Below are 15,437 nucleotides of genomic sequence, written 5' to 3' on the forward strand. Positions count from 1 at the left end.
CCAGCTGAGGCCTAACCAGAGCAGAGTAGAGCGGAAGAATGACTTCTCGTGTCTTGCTCACAACACACCTGTTAATGCATCCCAGAATCATGTTTGCTTTGTTTGCAACAGCATCACACTGTTGACTCATATTTAGCTTGTGGTCCACTATAACCCCTAGATCCCTTTCTGCCGTACTCCTTCCTAGACAGTCTTTTCCCATTCTGTATGTGTGAAATTGATTTTTCCTTCCTAAGTGGAGCACTTTGCATTTGTCTTTGTTAAACTTCATCCTGTTTAACTCAGACCATTTCTCCAATTTGTCCAGATCATTTTGAATTATGACCCTGTCCTCCAAAGTAGTTGCAATCCCTCCCAGTTTGGTATCATCCGCAAACTTAATAAGCGTACTTTCTATGCCAATATCTAAGTCGTTGATGAAGATATTGAACAGAGCCGGTCCCAAAACAGACCCCTGCGGTACCCCACTCGTTACGCCTTTCCAGCAGGATTGGGAACCATTAATAACAACTCTCTGAGTACGATTATCCAGCCAGTTATGCACCCACCTTATAGTAGCCCCATCTAATTTGTATTTGCCTAGTTTATCGATAAGAATATCATGCGAGACCGTATCAAATGCCTTACTAAAGTCTAGGTATACCACATCCACCGCTTCACCCTTATCCACAAGGCTCGTTATCCTATCAAAGAAAGCTATCAGATTGGTTTGACATGATTTGTTCTTCACAAATCCATGCTGGCTATTCCCTATCACCTTACCACCTTCCAAGTGTTGGCAGACGATTTCCTTAATTACTTGCTCCATTATCTTCCCTGGCACAGAAGTTAAACTAACTGGTCTGTAGTTACCTGGGTTGTTTTTAGTTCCCTTTTTATAGATGGGCACTATATTTGCCCTTTTCCAGTCTTCTGGAATCTCTCCCGTCTCCCATGACTTTCCAAAGATAATAGCTAGAGGCTCAGATACCTCCTCTATTAGCTCCTTGAGTATTCTAGGATGCATTTCATCAGGCCCGGGTGACTTGCAGGCATCTAACTTTTCTAAGTGATTTTTAACTTGTTCTTTTTTTATTTTATCCGCTAAACCTACCCCCTTCCCATTAGCATTCACTATGTTAGGCATTCCAACCTTACAACGGTCAAGGGAGAAGAGCTAGGCCAATGGTGAATGCTTTGGAAACTCTGACCCCGACATGTATGAGATCGAATGTAATTTCATAGCAATAAGGAATAAGTCTCCTCTTCATCCTGCCATGGCGAGAACTGTGTGATCCAATAGGTGCCTTCCATCTCTGGTCACTATGATCTCTGGCCTCAAGTTCTGCGGTCAAAAAAGGGTAGCTTTATTTAAGCTCAGACCCTCTGGAGACAGGATTCCCCTCACTCCCCCCTATGTACTATTGGTGTGTTCCGTTTTTTAAAGAAATTCAATACACAGTCTCCCCCCAGTACTACTCAGGCAAAGGGGGGCAGGAGGGATAGCTCAGTGGTTTGAGCATTGGCTTGCTAAACCCAGGATTGTGAGCTCAATCCTTGAGGGGGCCACTTAGGGAATCTAGGGCAAAATCAGTACTTGGTCCTGCTAGTGAAGGCAGGGGACTGGACTCAATGACCTTTCAGGGTTCCTTCCAGTTCTATGAGATAGGTATATCTCCATATATTATTTTTTATTATATTATGGTTTGATATAGCACAGGGAATATCTGCCTATTAATTGATGATGTTTAGAGAGGTGGGCTTTCTGGTGAAAGTGCAAATGAACATCTTAGCCTTCAAGAAACTCCACAGCTGGAGTTGAATCTTTCAGTTCACATAAAAGAGGAGAGGAAAGCCCAGCAAATCGCTGTCACACAGCCACATTTTGCACAGTCATTATTGTGCTCACTCAGTGAAGTTTCTCCTTTGCTTTGTTTGTCTTTAACATGGTTACAAACGGTTAGCAAACTCAGGACTGAATACAAAACCACCCCAAACCTTTTCAGTTAGTGAACAGTCAGCCGCAAAAAACATCTCCTTTATATGACCCACAGATAATCAGGAATTTTGTGTCATACACTAGGGTTACCATATTCTGTGCCTCCAAATGGAGGACACTCCACGGCCCCCGGCCCCGCCCCCAGCCCCGCCCACACCCCCACCCAACCCCGCCCCCTCCCCAAAGTCTCCGCCCCCTCCCCTGCTTCCCGCGAACATTTAATTCGCGGGAAGCCTGAAGCAGGTAAGGGGGATGTGGGGGGGGAGGAGGCGCGGCCCAGGCTGGCCCCCCGGCGGCTCCAGCCTGGGTCGGCTCGGGCTCTGGGGTGCCGGCCCCGGCCCCCGGCCGACCACCCCCGGCCCGCCCAGCACTGCCGGCCCCCGGCGGCCCGGCGCACCCCCCAGCTCCCCGGCTCCCCACGGGCCCGGCTCCCCGGCTGACCGGGCTCCCTGCGGGCCCGGCTCCCCGCCGGCCCGGCTGATCGGCTCCCCGCGGGCCCGGCTCCCCGCCGGCCCGGCTGACCGGCTCCCCGCCGGCCCGGCTGACCGGCTCCCCGGCTGACCGGCTCCCCGCCGGCGTGGCTCCCCGCGGGCTCGGCTGATCGGCTCCCCGCCGGTGCGGCTCCTCGCGGGCTCGGCTCCCCGCGGGCCCGGCTGACTGGCTCCCCGCCGGCCCGGCTCCCCGCGGGCCCGGCTGACTGGCTCCCGGCCCGGCACCGCGCCCCCGGCTCTCCCTCCGGCCCCGCGCCCGGCCCGGCACTGTGACCCTGGTTCCCGGCCCGGCACCATGCCCCCGGCCCCGCACCGCCGGCCCGGCCGAGCACCACCGAGCCCTCCCGATTTTCCCGGACATGCCCGGCTTTTGGGGATTTCCCCCCGGACGGGGATTTGAGCCCCCAAAAGCCGGACATGTCCGGGAAAATCCGGACGTATGGTAACCCTATCATACACAAAATCACTACATCCTGAATCCGATACTAGAAGGGCCAACATGCATTTAAAACAAACCACACGCTATGAAGTCAACCGAATATCACAAAAAAAGTTGGCTAAAGTCAATACATGGACTTCAATGGACTCCTGATTTACACTGGTGTATCTGCGATTAGGCCTCTCGGGCACAACATCAGCGGTTGGGTAACTCGGAAAGAGGATTTTCTCATTGTTATAATCAGGGTGAATATCTGATTTATCTGAACATGCAGAAAACATCTGGGAACAAATTCAGAGGTGAGTCTTAAGCGAGATTGTTAGATTCATACCCACTTAGCAATGTGTAATTCACATTCCCTTACACAGGATTTACTCTGAGTTTTGCCCCAGGTCCACACTTCAATACACAGGACCCAAGTTTGGTTGTTGAGTCCTGTACCAGGCAAGATGCTGGAACACTGTGATGGCTTTGTGCTCAGTTCCTGGATGGATCCTCAGATCTTTCTTAAGCAGCTTGTCTGGGTGACCTCTGGGGCAATATTGACAGCTCTTGAGGGAGGAAAGGAAGGGAAAAAAGACAGGCAATACCTAGCTCTCCTTGGCTTAGGGAAAGCTTGTCATGAGGACAGGGCCGGCTCCAGGCACCAGCTTAACAAGCAGGTGCTTGGGGCGGCCAAGGGAGAGGGGCGGCACCTGTGGCAATTCGGGGGCAGCAGGTCCCTCACTCCCTCTAGGAGTGAAGGACCTGCTGCTGAACTGCCGCCGCCAATCACGGCTTTTTTTTTTTTTCCCCAATTGCCGCCGGCGATCGCAGATTTTTTTTTTTTTTTTTTGCTTGGGGCGGCAGAAATGCTGGAGCCATGAGGAGAGGCATGGGAACTGAAAGAGAGAAAAAATGGTGAAGGGATATTAAAGGATTTTCCTTCCCCTGGACTCCTCAAAATCCCACCAGGTTGAACATGACAATTACACTTAAAATGTATCTCTGAATAACTAACCATCTGGCCCTTAGGCACTGGTAACTACCGGAAACTACTGAAAGGAAATGCAGATAGCAAAGGTGCAGAAACCAAAATCTTCCAGCTCCAGTCTCTCCCCCACCTCTCGAGCAGTATCATTTCCCTCAGTCAGTCAGCGGAACTCTGCCACAAACATTTTGCATTCCCCAGTGCATCACTCTCTTCATTCACACTTCTGTCCAACAGGATTTAATGCGCCAGTATATTAGGAGACAGGTAGCTGGGAATTTTACAGTCTGCTCTTACTATGCTTACAGTGACCACATCACACCGCAAATAATTTTATAGCCTCATGAGAATAATGCACACCAATTACCTGGGTGGCTTCCAAGTGGTCTGTTATCTCAGTTTTACTCTTCACTCTCTCAACACTGCTGTGATATACTAGTGGCACATACAGGCTGCCCTCCTCATTCAAAATCATCCCTTCACTTTGGTCTGACTTAGAAGACGGACATTGTTCAACTTGAGCTACCAGACGAGCTTTGAAGAGTGAGCAGGCAAGTCCGAGAGAGTCTCCCCATCTTCCAGCTGCACCAGCGCCAGTTTATTCCACTTATTGAAGCTAGCGTTACACTAGAATTCGTAAGAGGGGCCCCAGAAATGCTGAAGAGCAGGATTCTTGCCAGTTTCAATACTGACAGCTTAGTAGAAGTGTGTCTAAAGGGACAGCTGGGGAGGGAAGAACTGCCATGGAGTGCACCTTTGGAGAAGTGGTTTGTTATTGTACAGGAAAGGTGCAATTCCAGGATATGAGCTTTATAAATCTCCTTAAAGAGAAAAACAAACAAACAAACAACAACAACAAAACACCTCAGAACCAATGTTCAAATGTACGAATGACTTTTCAGAACAAATTAACGTTACTTTTCAAGCTAGGTGAACAAACAACTTTAAAGTGGCCCTCTAACCCATGGTTATGTTCCGAAAGAGACACTAGGTAAAGATGGCATCTTCCTAATACATTTATCCCCTGTGACTGTCCCTGTCATATCTGCTGAATTTACTGACACAAACAAGCTCTACTCTTGCTGGCACCGCACGGTCAACACGGCTGCGGGCAAAGGAGCTGGATTCTGGTCCGGCTCATGCATCAGAAGCAGAATGGCCTCTGTTCTGACTGCAGAGTCTTAGCTACTGACTGAAAGAACACAGGCAGGTTCTCAGAGCTCAGAGGGCATTGGAAACACTAGTAGTTTAGAGAAAAACATTTTTTATTCAACTGGAGAATATGTGCTATGGAAGTTATCAAGGAGAATAAAAAATCCCCTAATAACTCAGAGTCACTTTTCTAACAATAACTGCACTTTAAAAAATAGCTTCTCTTCCAAAATATTTGCCTCTTTATGCTTACTTTAACATTTCACAAATGACTGAAACACAGGATTTTCTGTTGCAGAATTGCTACTCTATACCTACATTTTTCAATTCCTAAATGACTACTAGCTATTTTAGTGACCATTTCTTTTCTCAGCACAGCTGGAATCGGTCTCTCTCTCTCTCATTAGCAAAATATAGTCCTTACTACTTTCTTCCCTAAATGGTTTCAGTTTGCGGTCTCATTCTGCTCTCTCTGTGACCCATCCTTGCAAAGGGATTATTTCCATTGAGGCAAAATAAAATGGGATTGTATTTCAACTTGAAGTCCTGCTCATTTGGAAGTAATAACAGGCATCACTGTCGGGTGTGGATAAAAAATAGGTTTACCTGGATCTTGCCCATGTTAGTGCCCAAGACCACAAATTATAACATAAAAATAGAGAGCAAACTAATTATTTTTACTGCTGCAAACTCGCCCCTCCCCCCACCAAGCACATACGTATCCCAGAACAATGCCACACTAAACCCTGGGTCTGGCGCCTAGATCCAGCCAGTATTTTGCTCTCCACCTTCAAAATTGTATTGCCTAAACGGAGAGCAAGTGTAGGCACTCCCCTTACACCAAAATAAAGCTGGATCCCAGTCCATCCTGGAGAAACAGCATGTGAATGCCTGGATCCGACCCCTGGATCCTTGAGTTTTTGGCCCCAATTTCCCTCTTGGTATTTGCACTTTTCATTGTCCCAGTCCTCTACACTTGGCTAGATCCAGCAGGATTTAGGTGTCAGACCTGTGGTTTAATGGTGCTGTTGCTCTGGGACACATTGGGGCTGTTTTTTGGGGAGCAGTAGGAACAACTAGACCAGTTGCCTATTTTGATGCTACAATTGGCATCTTAGGTACAAATGTCATCAGAATCCTGATAGATTCGTTTTTTCCCTTTTCCCTTCAGAATATGCAGATTTTCCACTAAAGAAGAATTCTGAACTTAGATCTCCAATGACATGAAAATCAAAATTTTATCTGTCTGTGGCACAGCAAATGAAGCAATAAATGAGTTTTGCATAGTGCCACAGCTCCATTTTGTTGTCCCTTTTCTCAGTTAAACACATCCATGTGGTCTATATCTCCAGCCAGGTTATTATTCAGCCTATTCAGTAACACAATATGGACCTTATTTTGTGATTTACAGGATATGTCAAAAATCACACAACAGTGGATTTTCTCACTGTACAAAATCTCTTAAATAAAAGCACTTTAACTTTCATTTTTAATCTTCCATCTCCTTCCTTCTGCTTGACCAAACCCAGATTTCTCATTTTAAACAAAAGAGAAAATGCTACTCACCAGTAACGTATCCCTTATATCATGGGATTTTTAGTATTTTTAACCGCACTGAAGACAGGCAGAACTTCAGACACATACAGGGGGTGGGAGGGAATAAAAACCTAACTAATCAGAGGGAAGGGAGAAAAAGCAAACACCCGCCCCAGTTCTCTGACCAGCAAGTAAAACAAAAATCAGAGCAGGGTGAGTGACAATAGTTTTTTCTGGCTAACCATTACAGAGTGCTAGACCAGAAGGCTTGGAGTTCAGTTCCTATGGAGGTAGCATTATTTACCTGGGAGATGTCTGGAACAAAATTTCTTATTGCTTAAGCTCAGCAGACAGTGGAAACCTATCATACATTCTGGAATCCTAAAACATTGCTGCTAATTGTGTATTCCGAAACTAATCCCAAAAGGTCCACCAGCAATAGACACATTCCTCCAAAACACAATCTGCTCTGCTAGCCCATGGGGAGATGGCACCTTGACAAAAAGGTCACACATCCAGGGTGTGGTGGAATTCTGGAGAGAGTAGTGGCACCTGCTGACAGAAGTCCTGCTACCATTTTCCCCATCAGAAGGACTCATCTGATGTGCCCCAAATGTTACAGTTTGCTTTACCTATCTCCGTTTCTTACCAGAATGAAGATAGGGTAGGGAGGGCAAGTCCTGTTTTCAGCAGCTGTAGCAATAGCCATGATGATAAAAGCTCAGCGTGACTCAGAAGGGGTGTGTGTATCTGGGAGATAGACAGACAGACAACCCTTGAGCCTGTACAGTAAGCTGGGTTTGGAATGCAGTAGGATGTAATGAATAATCATGGGAGTGGTAAGAGCAAGAAGAACATAGGCAGCAAATGTCATGATTAAGTGAATGGTTTAAGAGAAGGGATTGAAGCAAATTTGTCATTTCAGTCAGTAAAGAGAGAACCACCTGCAATTTTAACTCAATCTGAAGGATTTGGACAGAAACTTCAGACTGTCTTGTCATTCATCTGAATGGGAAGTTGGAAAATCTGTAATTGGATAGGAAGAGAGGAGCCATAAGTCTTTTGCTCCTTTCCAGCAAGTGAGGAAGATGTTTTCTGGCTCTTCCCAAAAGAAGATACAACTTGATTTCTGGAAAGAACATCACAGCAATTCCAATAACTGTGAGATTGGGGTGTGAGATACAACGGAAACCATTTTCAAGAAGTTTGAGTAGAAAAAGTTACACATTTATACATAATTAAAAGAAAAGGGCACCTACTTTGCTCAGCCTCAAAACACAAAGAAGCTCTAATTCCCCTGAACTGTAATTTTAAAAAGTGATACAAGTGTGTGTACACTGAAATTAGACCATTCCAGGCCTGGGCCAGCTGATTTGGGCTTGGGCTTGGGCATGGGCTTGCCCTCTCCCGCCACCCCTTCCTCCTCCCCCCCCCCGCCTGCCCACACCTTTCTGGGTCCTAAAGCCTGAGCTGCAGCTGGAGCATCTACACTGTTATTAAACAGCCCTGCAGCTTGAGTCTGTGAGCCTGAGTCAGCTGGCACAGGCCAGCCCTGGGTTTTTAATTGCAATGTAGACATACCCTTAGTTGCAGTCATAGTTACAGGGATAGCTACACCTCTTACTCCTCTTTTGGTCTCTCTGAATGCACCTCCTCAGCTGGCAGGCCTCATGCCTTTACTTTCCTTCAGACAGAATCCCGCAATTCTCTCCCTTAGACTGGGTCCCAGCCAGTCACAGTCCCCTGTGTATCAATCTTGCTCAAGCCAGCTGGGTTCAGTACCTGTAGTTCTTCCCTTCGGGAGCTGCGGCCACTGGATTACAAAGACCCAAAACAGCTTTCTTAAAACAAGTAGAAGCAAAGCACAGCATAAGAGAAAAGGATTTTTAAAACAAAGGGTCTGCATGCATGTCTACCTTACCTAGAAGCCTAGGCAGGCCTATCTTACCCCAGACTTCTACCCTCAGGGAGCCTGGGTCTCAGTCTGTTCCCCTTGACTCTCCCTCACCATGTTCTTGAGGGTCTGGCTTTTAAATCCAACCAAAGCACTTTGCTCTCAATTTCCCAGGCCCCTTTTGCCCTGCTGCCCAAAACCAGTCTGGTGAGCTCAGCAGGGTGTCAGAGGTGGAGCTTCAAAGTCAATGGCTCTTGCAGCATCCTGAGAGCGCTGGTAGATGAGTGGCTATTTGAGGACATTGTACTCTTTCCTGCCTATGTGCAGCCAGCCTCGTCTTGAATTAACCCCTTCTTCTCATACAGTAAACCCCCTTACAAACAAACACACAGAGTAGTCGTAAGTTACAGGCAAATCTATCACAGTAACAGTTGGCATTCCTGAGCCGAGCGCTGGAGACAGCTATTTTCCTGGAAGGTGACGAGAACTGTGACCGCAACAGAGATAGCCCCATCTCCACTCTGTTTTTAAAGGAAGGATTATAAAAATTTACAGTGTTGCTACTGCTTAGGATTTTATGGAGAGTCTTACAATGTTAGATGCTTTTCATAAAGCCCCTGCTCCTACACTGATTATGTGATATTCTCAGCTCTAAACATACGTTTCTGCTCCTCACTGGTGTGGAGAAAAAACTGAAACCATAACCTGAGGGTCAACCTAAAGGATAAGAAACCAGAAGGCAAATAAAAAGGTCCCAAATTTAATATATATATAAAAAAACTCATGTTTTTTAAGCCAATCTCAGGATTTTTGGGGACCTGACCTGATTTTTGAACGGTTGGGGTTGGCACTACTGAAATTACAGCAGGTAATAAATAACCACGTATAATAGTGCATTTCATACAGACATCTCAGAATATTTACGAAAGGTAGGTAATCATCATTCCCATTTTTCAGATGAGGAAACTGAGGCACCAGAAAGGTTCTGAGCCTTGCCCAAATTAACTCACCAAGTTACTGACAGAACTCACATCACATCACGTTATTTTGGGGAAGTTCTTTGGCCTGTGTTATATGGGACGTCAACCTAGATGATCACAGTGGTCCCTATTGGCCTGGAATCTATGACGCCCCATTCTGTATCCCAGACTGTATGGTCCATCCTACCTCCCTCAATGGGGTCTCAAATTGAGTGCAACATTTAGATTGCTATAAAAAAAAGTTTTGACAACAATCTTACACCATTACAAATAGTTTAAGGATCTAAAAAAACCCTATTAGAAACTGTTTATATAAACACAAACATTCCCATGCATTTTTTTGCAGCCCAAATATAACGGCACTGAGAATTTCATTGTTCAAGCTGAAGGAAACAGATCCCCAAGATGTCGAGATCTTTGGTGATCTGGAACACAGATCTACAGCAGATGTTTCTGTGGGATGATTTGGGGGGGGGGGGAAGAGAGGGAAAATAACTATACCTTTTAATAGCCAGGTAAAAACAAATTCCTTTGAGATTCACTGAATCTAAGAAAATTATCAGTTTTGTATAAGAAATGTATATGATGGAAGTGGGAGTCCTTGAACTGTTTGCGTTCTTTAGCTACGCTTGCTCTTAAAGCAAAGATTTTCCCAGAAGATGCCAACATGGTCGTTTAAGCCCTAGTGAAGTTCACAGAAAGCACCAGTGTGCAGCAGATAATGCAAAACATCTGCTGGCAGAGAACAGCCTTCGGACTCTCTGGCGCTTCCTATTAAACACAGTACTTTGGACAGTAGACACAAACCTTCTGGCTCCGGCATTCCCCAGGCTGTCTACAATGCAAAACACTAGTGGGAGTGGGGAAGGCAGTTGGTACGTGTTACTTTCCCCCTATCGACAGAGATATAAAAATAAGTATCATAAAGTGCTGCTTCCCTCCTGAGCTAAAATAAGCCTACATTTCAGTCTTATTATTGAAAAGAGGAATGGCAAGTCATAATAAATGAGTCGTCTCTCTTTTTTAAAAAGACGCTGCGCTCTACTATACTTGTTTGATCATGGAGTATAAATGTCCTGATTCATAGTTAAGAAAGCTCTCTGTCCAGCTAATCAACATATTCCACATTTGAGCAAGAGAGACTTACTCAATTTGGTTATTATCCTTCTGTCTACATGTTATGCAGTCAGCTTCTCTCATCAAAGAAAATGTTCTCATCAGAGCATTTGCACTGCCCTGCCCTTTCCCTGTCTGGGTGGAAGAGGTCTGTCTAAAGGAAAGAACAGACATCAGAGGAAGTGCGATAAACTTACTACATCCAGGCTGTGGTGACAAATATTTTGAGGCAAAGCTTTAGCCTGAACTTGTGACCCTTCCCAGGCCTTCCAAGTTTCAACTCAGATTCTCTACCCACCAATGCTGGTGTATTTTACTGCCTATATAGAGCTTTCTCGCTGCAGGATCACAATATCTCTCGGACTTTAGCTCTGTCAGGAGCATAAGCACTAAAAATTAACCAAGCCCTTACTTGGAATGGTGGGGCTCTTGGGAATGGGAGTTCTGAACCATGCCAGTGAATCGTGTGTGTGTGTATGTGTGTGTGTGTGTGTGTGTGTGTGTGTGCGCGCGGGGGGGAGGGGGGAATGGTGGAGGGGGCAAGACACAGCTGGCACTAAGCTTGCAACCCAATGTGAACTGTGCTGATAATTGCAAACCTGTCACAAAGGTAGCCAAGATCTCCCTCTGGTCCATGTTACAACTATCTCCCATAAAATACTCAAACACAAGAAACACTCAGGTAGGCAGAGCATCAAAAAGGGCATTATGGGCACAATTCTTGAAGTGACCCCTTTAAATGAGAATCCAAGACTCGTACCTTTTGAGTATTTAACCCACAGCCCTAAGGGTTCTGATATTTTTCACCCTAATACATGGATTTCCCTAAAAATTACCATAATAAAAATTACAGCCCTATTTACTTGAATTATTTATTTGATATTGAATTCAATATTCACAGCTGCATAGGAAATGTATGGTTTGCATTCTGTAGATTATATGCTGTTATTATGATATAATTAGAAGCTATAAACTTTCTGGAAATCTGTATCAACATGCTGAAAATTAAGTTCATCCTGGTAGATCCTGGTTTTGCAGGACAGACATCAGTTTTAACATATAAGATTTTGGGTTTCTAAGCTTCTTTTCTTTAAGCACTAGGCAAGCTTTGCTGCAAGAGAATCATTCCTTCATCAGCTATTATTTAGCAAATCTCATACAAGTACCCTTTTTAGTCAGTAACCTTGTGTAATTTACTAAAGATACATTGCTACAATAACAAAAAGCACATATAAGAGAAGTATGGCTTTATGGTTTGAGCACAAGACTGGAATCAGAAGATCTGGGTGCTATCTCTGGCTCTGCTACAGACTTTCTGTGTTAGCCTGGGCAAGTCCTGTACCTATCTCTATGATGTGGATAAATAATGCTTACATACCTAATAGGCATATTGTGAGGATTAATGAATCCACTTCCCCTTTGTTTCCCAGACAAACCCATAAAGCCAGGGAACACATTTTTTATTAAAAACATCAATGTGAAATATAAAGTAACGAAGTTAAAGGATACATTTTGGAGTCTTTTACAAACACCTACAATGTTGCAAAACATGCAATGTGTCAGACCCTCTTGGAAACAATAATCCCTGCCCTTCCATCCCCACTGACTTGTCCTTATCCCATTTAACTGGCTTTCTCTTGTGTTTTGAACGGAGCTGAAATAGATATGGCTATTTTCATTTAATAGCAGCTGTTGTTGGAATCCATGATTTCCTTAAAGGGACCCCGGCATTTTACACTGACCCCAGAGAAACACACAATTCAATAAAAGGCTTTTGAACAAAGAATAACCTAGAAAATAAAAGTACATGGTTTTCAAATGAATGTTTGCATTTAACAGTTTCACCTTACATGCACCTTGTGTCTAAAATCTTGGTTTGTGCACAGACATTGCGGATCAAGGTCAGCACAGCACTGGGGAAATCTTGTTTTGTTAGCTAATAGCTGCTGCATAGCCCCTCGTGGGAATCTAACAATCCCCCCCCCCCCCCCCCCCCCGGCTCATCTGAAGTGGTGGTTGGTTTTTGACTATTAACATCAAGTATTTATTTAAACAGAGAATAGGAGAAGGACTAAGGATTTGATACACCTTAAAAACATTACACTCTAATGCTGAGGAGTCTGGGGCCTGGAAACCTTGACAGAAGCACTTTTAATTTAAGGGGGTGAAGCTCAAGAAGAAAATGTATCAAATCCATTTGAACTGTGAGGTGCATGCCACAGTAAACAGAAACAAAACCACAACTTAGAAACATCAAGGGCTATGCTGTGTTCTGTCCCTGGACCTGTTCTTTACTAACACCCCAGGAGAGGACAGATCCCATCTCACCCATCCCATTTGCATCATTTTGTAGACCTGGCCAGGCATATCTAGAGGAAAAGGGGACGCACACCACATCCAAGAGGTGGTGTAAAGTACACACTTCCCCTGGACACCAGAGAGCTTTTTGAGACACTGTACTTCCTCAAATGCCGGTGTGTTAGGAAAATCACACAATGAGCTCAAAGTCAATGACTGTAACTCCTTAATAATGTTGCACAGACAGCCACTGCTATATTAGCCAGCATCCAAGGTAAGTTATACTAGTGACAAAGTATTGTCCACCTCCACACTGAAGATGGATGACAATATGGGTTGTATTTCAGAGTTCTCTTTGGCCCAGATCCATAAAGCTATTTACATTCCTAACTTCTATTGATTTCAGTGGAATTAGAAGCCTAAATAACTTTTTCAATCTGGGCCTACCTTCCGAATTCAAATCTGTCTTAAATTACAGCAAGACAAAAAACAGACTAACATTTTATTTAAAAATTTCCTAGATTCTGCCAGTTACTTCCAAATACTTGGAAGCAGGTGAGGAGGCCAGGGAGAAAAGTGCTATATATAAAGAGGAAAAAAAAAAACCTGAAAATTAGCTGCTCATTGGAATGTTTCCAAGGAGATTTTAGTGGGGGCAACACTAGGATGTAATGCTCCATATACCTAAACCTGGTGAACAGCAGCTACCTGAACATCTGGCACTAGAAATTAGTTCACCACATAGTGCTTCTACACTTCACAATGGTGCATGTGATCTGAAGACCCACAAAAGAGAGACAAATCATGGTCTAGGGCATCTGTGTGAGGGTTTTATATTGCTGCCCATCGCGGTAGTATCTGAGTGCCTTCCATGTAAAATCAATAGCAGCCAAGCCTTTCTGGGGGTTAAAAAATAAAAAGGTACACACCTGGAGAGCTATTCCTTCACACACTTATTTAGACAGTTCACATAGTCTCTCCATTCCTCAGTATCCCCATCTTTAAATCTTGTCAGAATTTTTCTAGTGAAAAGCCTTGCTCAAAGATGTTTTTCAGCAGTTCTCTCATCACACCTTCTAGCTGTATGTGTTACCTATGAAACAATCACGTTACCTTATTTTTTCTTCTTGCTTCTTTATTTCTTCATCAAATAGAAGTGCTGTGTATTCAGAATGGCTGAGAAATATCACTTTTGCCTGCTATTTTAAATTGGCAGTCAGTATTTTAGAGACAATAGGAGACTGTTTGAATACATAAGAAAATTCAGCCAAAGAGTGGTGTTTGTTCTGATGGGTTCTGGCCAACCAATAGGAAGTTCATCGTTAACTTATCTGGCTTGAAATAGATGTAAAGAGGAATAATCCAAAATATTTACATCACCTCTTCCTACACAGTCGAGATGGACGCCCTTTAAAAAGTTACACACTATGCAACACAATGAGGGCTTGCTACACTGTAACTTAACCTGTGCTAGTAATATATGTATTGGAAAGCCGTTTCAGACACTGTTTTGCCAGAACCATGATTGATAACTGTTTCCCATCATAGTTGTTGCTACAGTAGCAGTGTTGCAAGACTGTTTTTGTCTCCAGCACACATACAGTGATTTAAAAAACAAACAAGCCACCATGCTATGAATGTTCCCCCCCAACTAATTAAATTACAACTCAATTCTGAACACTGTATTAAACAATGTTAGAGCAGGACTGGGAGCCACAGTGATATGCTTGGTAGAAATACACAAAGGAATAGGTAGGATTGATATTACCAGCCATAATGCATAGGAGGCTTAGCTCAGTTACCACACACCCTTTCCAATCCCCACAGATCATTCAGCTTGTGACAGGGAGGGCAGAGAGTAAAACCTAACATGGCTACATTTCAAAGAGAACTTAAGGCAATAAAATACAGAAATAGATTGATCCAAATCCTGAAAGATCAAGCCCTGAACTAATTATTGGTTAAAGTGAGCTTGGCAAATTAGAAAGAAGATAGGTTAAATTAGAATCAGTTCACTTTTATTAGAATGAATAGGTGTCACACCATAATATGTATGATCAACAGTAAATTCTGTGACTAGTTTGTGTTGGCTGCAGATAGCAACACTTCTACCTATTGTAAAGACTTATACATTTCCCATCACTATAGTATCTGAGCGCCTCACAATCTTGAATGTATTTATCCTCACAACACCCTTTTCAGATAGGGCAGTGCTATTATCTGTTTAACAGATGAGGAAATTGAGGCACAGAGAGACTAAGAGCCTTGCCCAAGGCCACACAGGAAGTCTGTGGCCGAGCAAGGAATTAAAATTAGATCTTCCAAGTCCCGACAGCTTCCCAACCATTGGCCCATGCTTCTTTCTGCTTACATACAGAAAAGCGTTCCCCTTCTTCCCTTTCTCCCTAATTTGAAACCCAAAAAAAGAAAACTGAAAAGAAAATACTGAGCAGGCTGCGTACATCCAAATTTTGTTATTAAAAATGTGGTTTCTCTTATCAGGCTGTGTGGACTATTTCTGGTTTTGACTGAGCTGGAGGCATCAGAGTTGCAATTTCCTGCCAAACACAGCAGCAGCCAGTG

General features: G+C 44.2%; 1 protein-coding gene across 3 annotated transcripts in view; it reads right to left on the minus strand.

Annotated features, from left to right (window-relative positions):
• ZHX2 (zinc fingers and homeoboxes 2) overlaps positions 1 to 15,437 on the minus strand; it is a 121,421-nt gene that overhangs the window by 61,009 nt on the left and 44,975 nt on the right. Inside the window, exon 1 of one of the 3 annotated variants that reach the window (XM_054019217.1) lies at positions 8,488 to 8,547. The exons of the other annotated variants lie outside the window; for them this stretch is intronic. The gene's annotated coding sequence lies outside the window, so the exon portion shown is untranslated. Of the gene's footprint in view, positions 1 to 8,487; positions 8,548 to 15,437 lie in introns of those variants that run through there. 3 annotated transcript variants of the gene reach the window in all.

This window comes from Malaclemys terrapin, chromosome 2 (assembly GCF_027887155.1).
Source record: "Malaclemys terrapin pileata isolate rMalTer1 chromosome 2, rMalTer1.hap1, whole genome shotgun sequence".
Taxonomy (NCBI): domain Eukaryota; kingdom Metazoa; phylum Chordata; order Testudines; family Emydidae; genus Malaclemys; species Malaclemys terrapin.